Below are 9,909 nucleotides of genomic sequence, written 5' to 3' on the forward strand. Positions count from 1 at the left end.
TGAGGTCTGGTATCTGGTCCCTAACTTACTGCTGTCCTAGGGTGTTGCCTATGTTTCATTGCCAGTGGTTTGTTTCTTGCACCAGTGTTCCTGTGTCCCCAACTTTGTCTTCTGAGCTGGGGCTGGGACCCTCCCTGATGATCTGCTGGCTCACCGAGCCTGAATCTGAACTGTGCTGTGTGGCTCAGCACCTCCTGCTAACTTTCCAGCTCTCCTGTCTACACTGGGTATATTCCCTTTTACTCACTTATCTTGAGGTGAGAACTTGTTTCACTCTTGTTTTGTGGCTTTAGTGTCCATTTAGAGGCTTCATTTAAAGTTAGGAAAAGCCTCTCTTTGATCTTTTCAATATTTTTACAGCTTAATCTCCTCTATATATTCTGTGAACAAACCAATAACACAAAGCTCTCTGTCTCTGATTGTGGGCATTTCTGTTGACTAATTTCCATGCCCACAAAATTCTTTATCCTCATCTCTGCATCCCAACTCTCCTGGCTTTTCCTGGCTTCAAGTCCCAGCTGAAATCCAACTTCTACAATAAGACTTTTCTGATCCCCTCAAAGTTAGTGCCTTCCCTTTGTGGGTTATCTCCAATTTATCGTGGTTTTTTTTAAATTTATTTTTTTATTCTCATTTTGTACAAATGTTTTTTTTACATTAATAAAATATTCTTGCTTACAAGTAAACAAAATACCCCTCCTCTTCTTTGGGCAAAAAAAAACAAAGGGGAGAGGATAAAAATTAAAATAAAAATAAAATAAATAAATATAAATATAAACAAACAAATAAATAAATAAATATAGATATAAATATAAATATAAATAAATAATAGTAATAATTGTAGGTATGGCCAGGTGGCGCAATGGACAAAGCAACAGCCCTGGGGCCACGAGCACCCGGGTCCACATCCAGCCTCGTAAACCCAACAATCACCCAGCCGTGTGACATGCAAGCCACCCAATCCCCACTGCCCTGCAAAAACCATAAAAAAAAAAGAAAGAAAAAAAAATACCCAAAATAAAATAAAATAGTAATAATAGTAGGGGTGGCTGGGTGACAGACAGAGCATTGGCCCTTGAGCCAGGAGCACCTGGGTCCAAATCCGGCCCCAGACACCCAAAGATCACCCCACTATGTGGCCCCAGGCAGGCCATCCAGCCCTACTTGCCCTGCACCCTCCCCCAAATAATTATAACAAAAAATGTGCTTGAGTCTTTGTTCTAACACCAACAACTCTGTCATGGGTGGATCTCATTCTTTATGATAAGTCCATCACAAAAGTTATTTCCATATTTTTCCACCGTTGCCATTGCTGATCACAACTCCCTCCTTTCTTATTTCTCCACTACCATGTACTCTATTTTCTCTCTCCTTTCACTATGACTCTGGTGTAGGGTAGCTGAGTGGCACAGTAGACAGATCCCTGGTCCCAGGGCCAAGAAGCCCTGAGCCCCCATACCACCCCTTAGGGCCAGAATCCACCTGGCCCTGTGGTCCTGGGCAGGCCTTCCATTCCCAGCACCTTGCAAGAAGTAAGAAAGAAAATGTGTTATATCTGGCCACTCTCCCACCATGGTCCATCCTCTCCTCCTTTATTCACATTCCTACCCCTTCCCCCTGCTCCCCCTTCCTTCTTACTCCAGATGTCTATACCCCATTGAGTATATTTGCTGTTTCCTCTCCTAGCCATCTCTGATGAGAGCAAAGTTTCCCTCATTCCCCCTTGCCTCCCCCCTTCCATATCATTGCAATAGCTCATTGTAATAAAAAAAAATCTTATGTGAAATATCTTGGACTATTCCCCCTCTCCTTTTTCTTTCTCCCATTCCATTTCCCTTTTTACACCATATTTTATCTTTGAATTCAGCTTTCTCCTGTGCTTCAACTATAAAAGCTCTCTCTACCTGCTCTATTAACTGAGAAGGTTCATATGAGTATTATCAGTGTCATTTTTCTATGCAGGAATACATGCAGTTCATCCTCATTAAGTCCCTCATATTCCCCCCCTCTCCTCCAATCTCCATGCTTCACCTGGGTCCTGTATCTGAAGATCAAACCTTATGTTCAGCTCTGGCCATTCCAAAAGGAACCTTTGAAATTCCCCTGATTCATTGAAAGTCCATCTTTTTCCCTGGAAGAGGATATTCCTGGGTCATTCATTCTTGGCTGCATTCTAAGCTCTCTTGCCTTCTGGTATATTGTATTCCAAGCCCTACGAGCTTCCAATGTAGCTGCCGCTAAGTCCTGTGTGATCCTGACTGCAGCTCCATGATATTTGAACTCTGTCCTTCTGGCTGCTTGTATTATTTTCTCTTTGACTTGGGAGTTCTGGAACTTGGCTATAATATTCCTAGGGGTTGGTTTTTTGGGATCTCTTTCTCTGGGGGATCGGTGGATTCTCTCCATTTCTATTTTTCCCTCTGCTTCTAGAATATCAGGGCAATTTTCCTGTAGTAATTCTTTGAAAATGATGTCAAGGCTCTTTTCCTGATCATGACTTTCAGGTATTCCAATAATTTTTAAATTATCTTTCCTAAGTCTGTTTTCCATATCAGTTGTTTTTTCAATGAGATATTTCACATTTTCTTCTAATTTTTCATTTTTTTGGTTTTGAAGTATTGATTCCTGATTTCTGTTAAATTCATCAATCTCCCTGCATTCTATTCTGTCTGAAGGATTTGTTCTCCTCAGAGAGTTTTCTTATCTCTTTTTCCATCTGGCCAATTTTGCTTTTTAAAGCATTCTTCTCCTCAATAGCTTTTTGAACTGTTCTATCCATTTGACCTAAGCTGGTTTTTAGCATGCTGTTTTCTTCAGCATTTTTTTTGGATTTCCTTGACTAAGCTGCTGACTTCATTTTCATGTTTTTCCTGCATCTCTCTCCTTTCTTTTCCCAGTTTTTCTTCCAACTCCCTCATTTGATTTTCAAAGTCTTTTTTGAGCTCTATCATAGCCTGAGCCCAATTTCTGTTTTTCTTGGAGTCTTTAGATGTAGGAGCTTGTGCTTCCTCAGCTTCAGACTGAGTATTTTGGTCGTTCTTGGGCTCATTTGCAAAATATTTCTCAATAGTCTTCTTTTTCTTTCTCTGCTTGCTCATTTTCCCAGCCTGGGCCTGGTTTGGGGTGTTTCTTCAGCTTTTGGGACACTCGCACAAGGGTCTCACTGTGTGAGTTTCTGTACTCCCTCCTGGTCTATGAATGACCGTAAGCTCCCCCCTCTGCCAAGGGGCTGATGTGGGGGGGCTGCTGTTCTATGGGGGGGCCTAGACTGTGGTCAGGATCCGAATGTGGTCAGAGCCCCAGAGTCCTGTTTCAGGGGCAGAGGACAGAGCTCTGCAGTCTCTCTTCACTCCCCTCCCTCAGCTCAATGGGCTCATGCCCTGGAGGCTCCTGCTTACAGGCTTCTGTTTCCTGGATCAGGGCTGGGGAAAGAAGATGCTGCTTGCTGTGTGCCCTGAGGGCTGGGCTCCACGTGCTAGCTCTGGCAGAGGTACCCCGCTGTTCCCCCACTTTGTGCCCGGTGCTCCTCGGGGTGCAGCTCAGGAGACTCCCCGCTGCTGTGAGCTGAGACCCCCAGTGCCCTGGGGCTGCCTCCAGGAGGCTGAGGTTCTTTGGTTCTGGCGGGTGCCCCTCTGGCAGGCTGCCTCTCCGACCCCGGGAACAGAGCCTTTCTGCTCTTTTCCAGGTTACCTTGAGTAGGAGAACTGCCTCACTGGGTCCCTTTGTGGGTTCTGTCTCTCAAAAGTTTAGTTAGAGTCCTTAGCTGATGAATTTTATCAGAGAGCTCCTAAGACTGGATCCCTTCTTGTCGCCATCTTGGCTCCGCCTCCCAATTTATCTTGTTTTTGTCTTGTTTCTTTTTAGTTGTTGAATGTTGTCTCCTCCATTAGACTATTGACTTGAGGGCAAGGACTCTCCTTTTCCTTTCTTTAATACATGCCTGGTACAAGCAGGCATTTAATAAATGCTTATTGACTGGTTTATGTTCCTCCAGTTACAAATCCATAATTCTATGATTGCACAGAATTCACAAATGAGAAAGCCCTTGGTCTTAAGGAGAATACACTCAGTTGGAGAGATACAGATAAAATAAATACACAGTGATTTGAGTTGGTACAGTAGCAACTCAATCAAGAAAAGCACTCTTTGAGTATGTGGAACTTGAGTGAAAAATAAGAGCATTCCAGATATGGGACACAGCCTGTGCAAAAGCATGGACTCAAGAGATGAAAGTTTATGTGAAAGTAATAGTGTTTAGTAGATGAATTTAGGGCAGTTAGGTGGGACAGTGCTCCTGGAGTAAGAAAGACTTGAGTTCAAATGCTGCCTCAGACATTTACTAGCATGTCACCCTGGGCAAGTCACATAACCTTGTCTCTGTTTCCTCATCTATAAAATAAACTGGAAAGGGGTGGGGCGGCTAGGTGGTATAGTGGATAAAGCACCGGCCTTGGAGTCAGGAGTACTACCTGGGTTCAAATCCTGTCTCAGACACTTAATAATTACCTAGTTGTGTGGCCTTGGGCAAGCCACTTAACCTCATTTGCCTTCCAAAAAACCTAAAAAAAAAAATAAAAAATAAACTGGAAAGGGAAAAAGCATTCCATTTAAAACTACTTTATTTAAAAACCATTCTGGTATTTTTTAGCAACAACAACAGCAGACAAGTTAGAATATATGAATGGAAAAAAAATTTGTATTCAGCCTAGAAAAATAAATTGAGGCCAGCTTGTGAAAGTCCATTGATGACAGTTTTTATTTTTATCATAATGTCAATGGGGAGTCACTAAAGATTCTTGAACAGTCACATCTGAATTTAATTATTTATTCAATATTATTCAAATTGAATAGCAGCAGATCTCAAGCTCTGCCATTCTGTTTTCTATTTTTCAAACTAAAACAATCAGCCTCACTAGTCCATGGATGACTGCATCTCTTTTTTCATGTGACCCTGCTGTAAAAGATAGAGAGGGTTGGGAAGGTGAAAACTGGTTCCCTTTCTTGCCAATTTATATTTGGAATTTTGGATGAAGTGTTTTGTTTTGCTTTGTTTTATAGAAAATAGTTTGATTCTGAGTGAGGCAGATTGGGGGTAGTGGATAGAGTACTGACCAAAAGTCAGAAAGACCTTGATCAAATCTCTGCTCTCATATTTACCAGTGTAGTGAACATGGGCTTTACTTTTCTGAGGCTCTTAATACCTGTTATATTATAGACAGACTGTAGTCTATGTCAGATCAAAGGAGTTCCCATACTCACAAAGCCATAGAAATATGATGCCCTCTCTGTAGAAGAATATGCTCCATTTCATATATAGACCTTTAATTTATCACCTATCAGCAATATGGTAGCCATCGATTAACTTTTCTTTTATCCAGTCTCTGGTATCATGCTTAGAAAACCAAAGAAAACTAATGAATGGTTCTGTAACATGCCCAAGACACAGTGGGTTTAGTCTACTACAGAAGTGTTAAACATGCAACCTAAGGGCTGCTCATAGGTGTTGTCCAAACCAGATTAAAATGTTGTTCTACTCTGATTTTAATGTCTCTATATGTTCATAAAAAATAATATACAAACATATGTGATTTCCTAAATCAATTTGCAGCCTCACTGGGATCTTTAGGTTTGGTCTAGTAGCTCCTGTTTCTATTTGAGTTTGATGCTAGTAGTCTACTAAACACTGCTTCATCTTTGTTCCTTGATAAATAGAATAAATGGAGTGCATTTATATACATAGGCTCTCCTGACCATTCTAGGCTGTTACTGTGCCATAAAGCTCCACACATGACTTCATAATTCCATAGGTGGAAATAACACTTGATTTAAATTCAAGATGTGAACTTCCTCTCGTAAACAAGACTGAAAATGCGACTGGATCCATAAGGGGAAAGTGAGAGAAAAATGGAGTTATTATCTTCCTTAGATAGATTTAAAGGGAGCTAGCTGCCTGTAGATAATTTTGTCTTTCACTGAACACACTCTGCCCTTTTATAAGGAGAACAAGTGGGAAAAAAGGGCAGTGTTTTACTTTGTTAAGGAAGCATCATCACACGCTGTGGACTATACAGTCAGAATCAATGAAGTAAGTGTTCCCAATCCTGGTCATCTCTGGGAAAGAAGTCAACACAGCTGAATGTACACTTCCAAGAGCAGATTCTACAAATCACAAAGACCTCAAATCCCAAAGTGTTCCCCTTCATGAAGCATTCTTCAAAAGTCCCCTGCTTAGTGTAGACCAGTACATACCACCACAGGGTAAGGCAATGCGTGACAAGATTGTTTTTGCCCCATGATCCAATATCAGCTTCTCACCCACCACTCCTCAAAACAGTTTTAGTTTTTCCATCAAGTTACAATTTGATATTAGTCAAGTGGTTCAGAAGTTCCAAATCTTTCAGCTCTTGTCATTCCCCCCCCCCCAAATACACTGAATATATGGTGACCCCAGGGATTACTCTTTGTTCTGTGGAAATAGAATTAGACTGCAATGTTCAGTCTCTGATGAGTAGCATGTTTGTAGAACACACCTATCTACTCTCTTGGCAAGAACATTTCATTGTACCTCAGGTTTCAGATTTGTGCTACACAGTTCATTGAGACTATTTCCAATTGAGTTACATTTCAAACTTCTTGATAGATGTGAAAAAGAAAGTATTAGGATAAAAGTAATTCCCTATTGACAGGGGGGAAGGAGGGAAAGGAGGGGGGAAAGAAGAAGACAGAAGACTGCTTTCCTAAATCCCTGAACATCTTATTCTTTAACCTAACAGACCTTATTTAGAGTGACTCAAAATCTGAAAGCTCTCAAAAGGTTTCTCAAGAAACAGATTTCTTGGTTCCGTCTCAGTTCCTGCAGTTCTCCATGAACGTGGCCTATTCAATTTAGCTGTGCTGTAATGAATGCAGAAATTAAAATGTGCCTTCAAAACTCATTCATCTGTGGCAAAACTGACCTAGCTTAGGAGATACTTTCAGAGCTGAAGTCAACAACGAGGTGAAGGATGGGTAGTGAGGGATAATCTCTTTGTGGAATAAAACAAAAGAGAAAAAAAATTGCGTTTGTTTTTTTCCCCTCCTGGATTCTTTTTAAGTCTGGTTAGATTCATGTCATTTTGAATCAGTTTTTCTGTTTGACAGAGAGAGTCAAAGATCCTTGAATCCTTTTCTTCCAGCTTTTGGGATCATCATATCTCATTGATTCAGGCTTGGGCTGTAGATGGAGTCTTCTGAACTCATTATTTAGCTATGCAGAATTATGCTCTGTTTCTCTCCCAGGAGCTGGTAAAATTGCTTTTTAACGAACATCAGGAACATAAACAATCTTTTTTTCCTAGCAATCCTTCAATTTCATGATAGAAAACAGAGTACTTTATAAAAGGGTAACAGGACATAGACATGTCTTAGCACTTTGTTTAAATGTTAACATCTGATGATCTCTATTATAATCTACCCCTTCTTCTATATAATTATATCAACTGGATTGATGTGGTAGGGTGATAGAAATCAAGTGATTGAGGTGACTTACGCTCCCCAACATATTCATAAAAATATTTTTGCTTACACTTAACAGTATTTGAATAGAGTCTCAAGATGCTGTTTTCCAGTGATTGGTTTCACATATTAAAATACCATAGAAACTTTATCATCTTGAGCTATAACTATCTAATATGCTAGTTATTTGGACCTTATTGGTTTATTATGAGAATCAAAAGAGCTAGTGTGTACAAAGCACTCTGCAAGCATTAAAGCTCTATAGATGTGACTTATTGCTAGTGTTTATGATAAAAATAGATATTTTCATCTGCAAATGTTTATCCATTTGTTATCAACTGAGGTATACATGTAAAGAACATTAAAAACCTTAAAATACTATTTAAGTAACAGTGCTAGCTGTTAAGGTTATTATTATTAGCAGTATTATGAAAATCTTATAAAGCATAGCCATGCTATATATTTGCAATTTCATCCATCTTTAATATTTTCCCCCCAAAAGGTTAGGGAGTGCCTTAGTTATTCTAGAAAATACTAGTTAGGTAGGATCATCTATTTACGTTCCTGTGTCTGGGACTACAGGACCCTTCTCCAAGTGCTTCATAAGACTGAGCTCTAGGTCACTGGGAAGCACTGTCAAAGGAATGGTTAGATGTATAAGGGAGGCAAATTGTACTATTACCTCTTCAGAGTCACCAGTAAGGAAAAGAACCTTATTTTGTTTTGCCTTTCACAATGAAGTGTTATTTCTCTCTAAAATCTTCCCGCTTTCCACGCTGCCCAGAAGAGGGGTCCGGACATATGGCGTTGTTCACGGTTTCCATCGTAACTTTCAAGGGAAACTTTCACAATGTCCGGAGCCCTGGATATCTTGCAGATGAAGGAGGAGGATGTCCTCAAATTCCTCGCTGTGGGCACCCATTTGGGTGGCACCAATTTGGACTTCCAGATGGAACAGTATATCTACAAAAGGAAGAGTGACGGCATCTATGTCATTAATTTGAAGAGAACTTGGGAAAAGCTTCTGCTGGCAGCTCGTGGCATTGTTGCAATTGAAAATCCAGCTGATGTTAGTGTTATCTCATCCAGTAACACTGGCCAGAGAGCTGTTCTGAAATTTGCTGCTGCCACTGGCGCCACACCTATTGCTGGACGCTTCACCCCAGGCACCTTCACTAACCAGATCCAGGCAGCTTTCAGGGAGCCTCGCCTCTTGGTGGTCACTGATCCTCATGCAGATCATCAGCCTTTGACTGAAGCATCATATGTTAACCTTCCAACCATTGCACTGTGCAACACAGACTCCCCACTTCGCTATGTGGACATTGCCATTCTATGTAACAACAAGGGAGCTCACTCAGTGGGTCTGATGTGGTGGATGCTGGCCCAAGAAGTCCTGTGGATGCGTGGTACCATCTCCCGTGAGCACCCATGGGAGGTCATGCCTGATCTTTACTTCTACAGAGATCCAGAGGAGATTGAAAAGGAAGAGCAGGCCGCAGCTGAGAAGGCAGTGACAAAGGAGGAATTTCAGGGTGAATGGACTGCACCTGCCCCAGAATTAACTGCTGCTCAGCCAGAGGTGGCTGATTGGTCTGAGGGCGTCCAGGTGCCATCTGTGCCCATTCAGCAGTTCCCTACTGAAGATTGGAGTGCTCAGCCGGCTACTGAGGACTGGTCTGCAGCTCCTACTGCTCAGGCCACTGAATGTGTAGGAACTACTACACAGTGGTCCTAAGTTTTACCCAGATGCTCTAATAGTGTTGGAAAAATACGGATGGAAAATAAACATTGGTTTCTTAACAAAAAATAAAAAATAAAATCTTCCCTAAGATCCCTTCACAAATAAGCCATAAAAGAGATAGCATATTTTCCTTGCTCACTTTATATTTATTTATATTAAATGAAGCAGTCTAATCACAAAGGCAGATAACTCTTAGGAAACTTAGTGAAAAGGAAAGTATTCCTGAACTGAATTCCTTTTCAATCATTTGCATTCTGTTCTGTAGTTTTTATTTTAAAAAATGCCTCTATTATCACTAGGTTCATTTCAGGATCCCAAAGACATTTCTTTGTCTTTATGTCCCCAGTGCCTAGCAAAATTAAAATAATGGTAGGAATTTAATAAATTTTTGTTGATAGACTATGAAAAAATCATTACCAATGGCAGAAATAATATTGAAAGCATAAGGTTGTGATCAAAGATATTACACAAAAAGATAAATGGCATGAAAAGAGAAGTAAATACCAGAGAATAAATCAAACAGGCCTCTGAACATAGAACATGTATATGGAAGTCTTAGAGCATAGAGAGCACAGAGAAATTAGCTACAGAAGTTAAGGAAAGTGATGGAATGACCTGATTTTTGCCCAGGGAAGGAAAAGGAAGAAGTCTGTCATGGGACCCATGCCAGG

General features: G+C 40.7%; 1 pseudogene; it reads left to right on the forward strand.

The window, feature by feature from the left end:
* The first annotated feature begins 8,344 nt into the window (after nt 1-8,344).
* LOC141499921 (small ribosomal subunit protein uS2 pseudogene) lies at nt 8,345-9,232 on the forward strand (annotated as a pseudogene).
* The last annotated feature ends 677 nt before the right edge of the window (nt 9,233-9,909 follow it).

The sequence above is a fragment of the Macrotis lagotis genome, chromosome X, assembly GCF_037893015.1.
Source record: "Macrotis lagotis isolate mMagLag1 chromosome X, bilby.v1.9.chrom.fasta, whole genome shotgun sequence".
Classification (NCBI taxonomy): domain Eukaryota; kingdom Metazoa; phylum Chordata; class Mammalia; order Peramelemorphia; family Peramelidae; genus Macrotis; species Macrotis lagotis.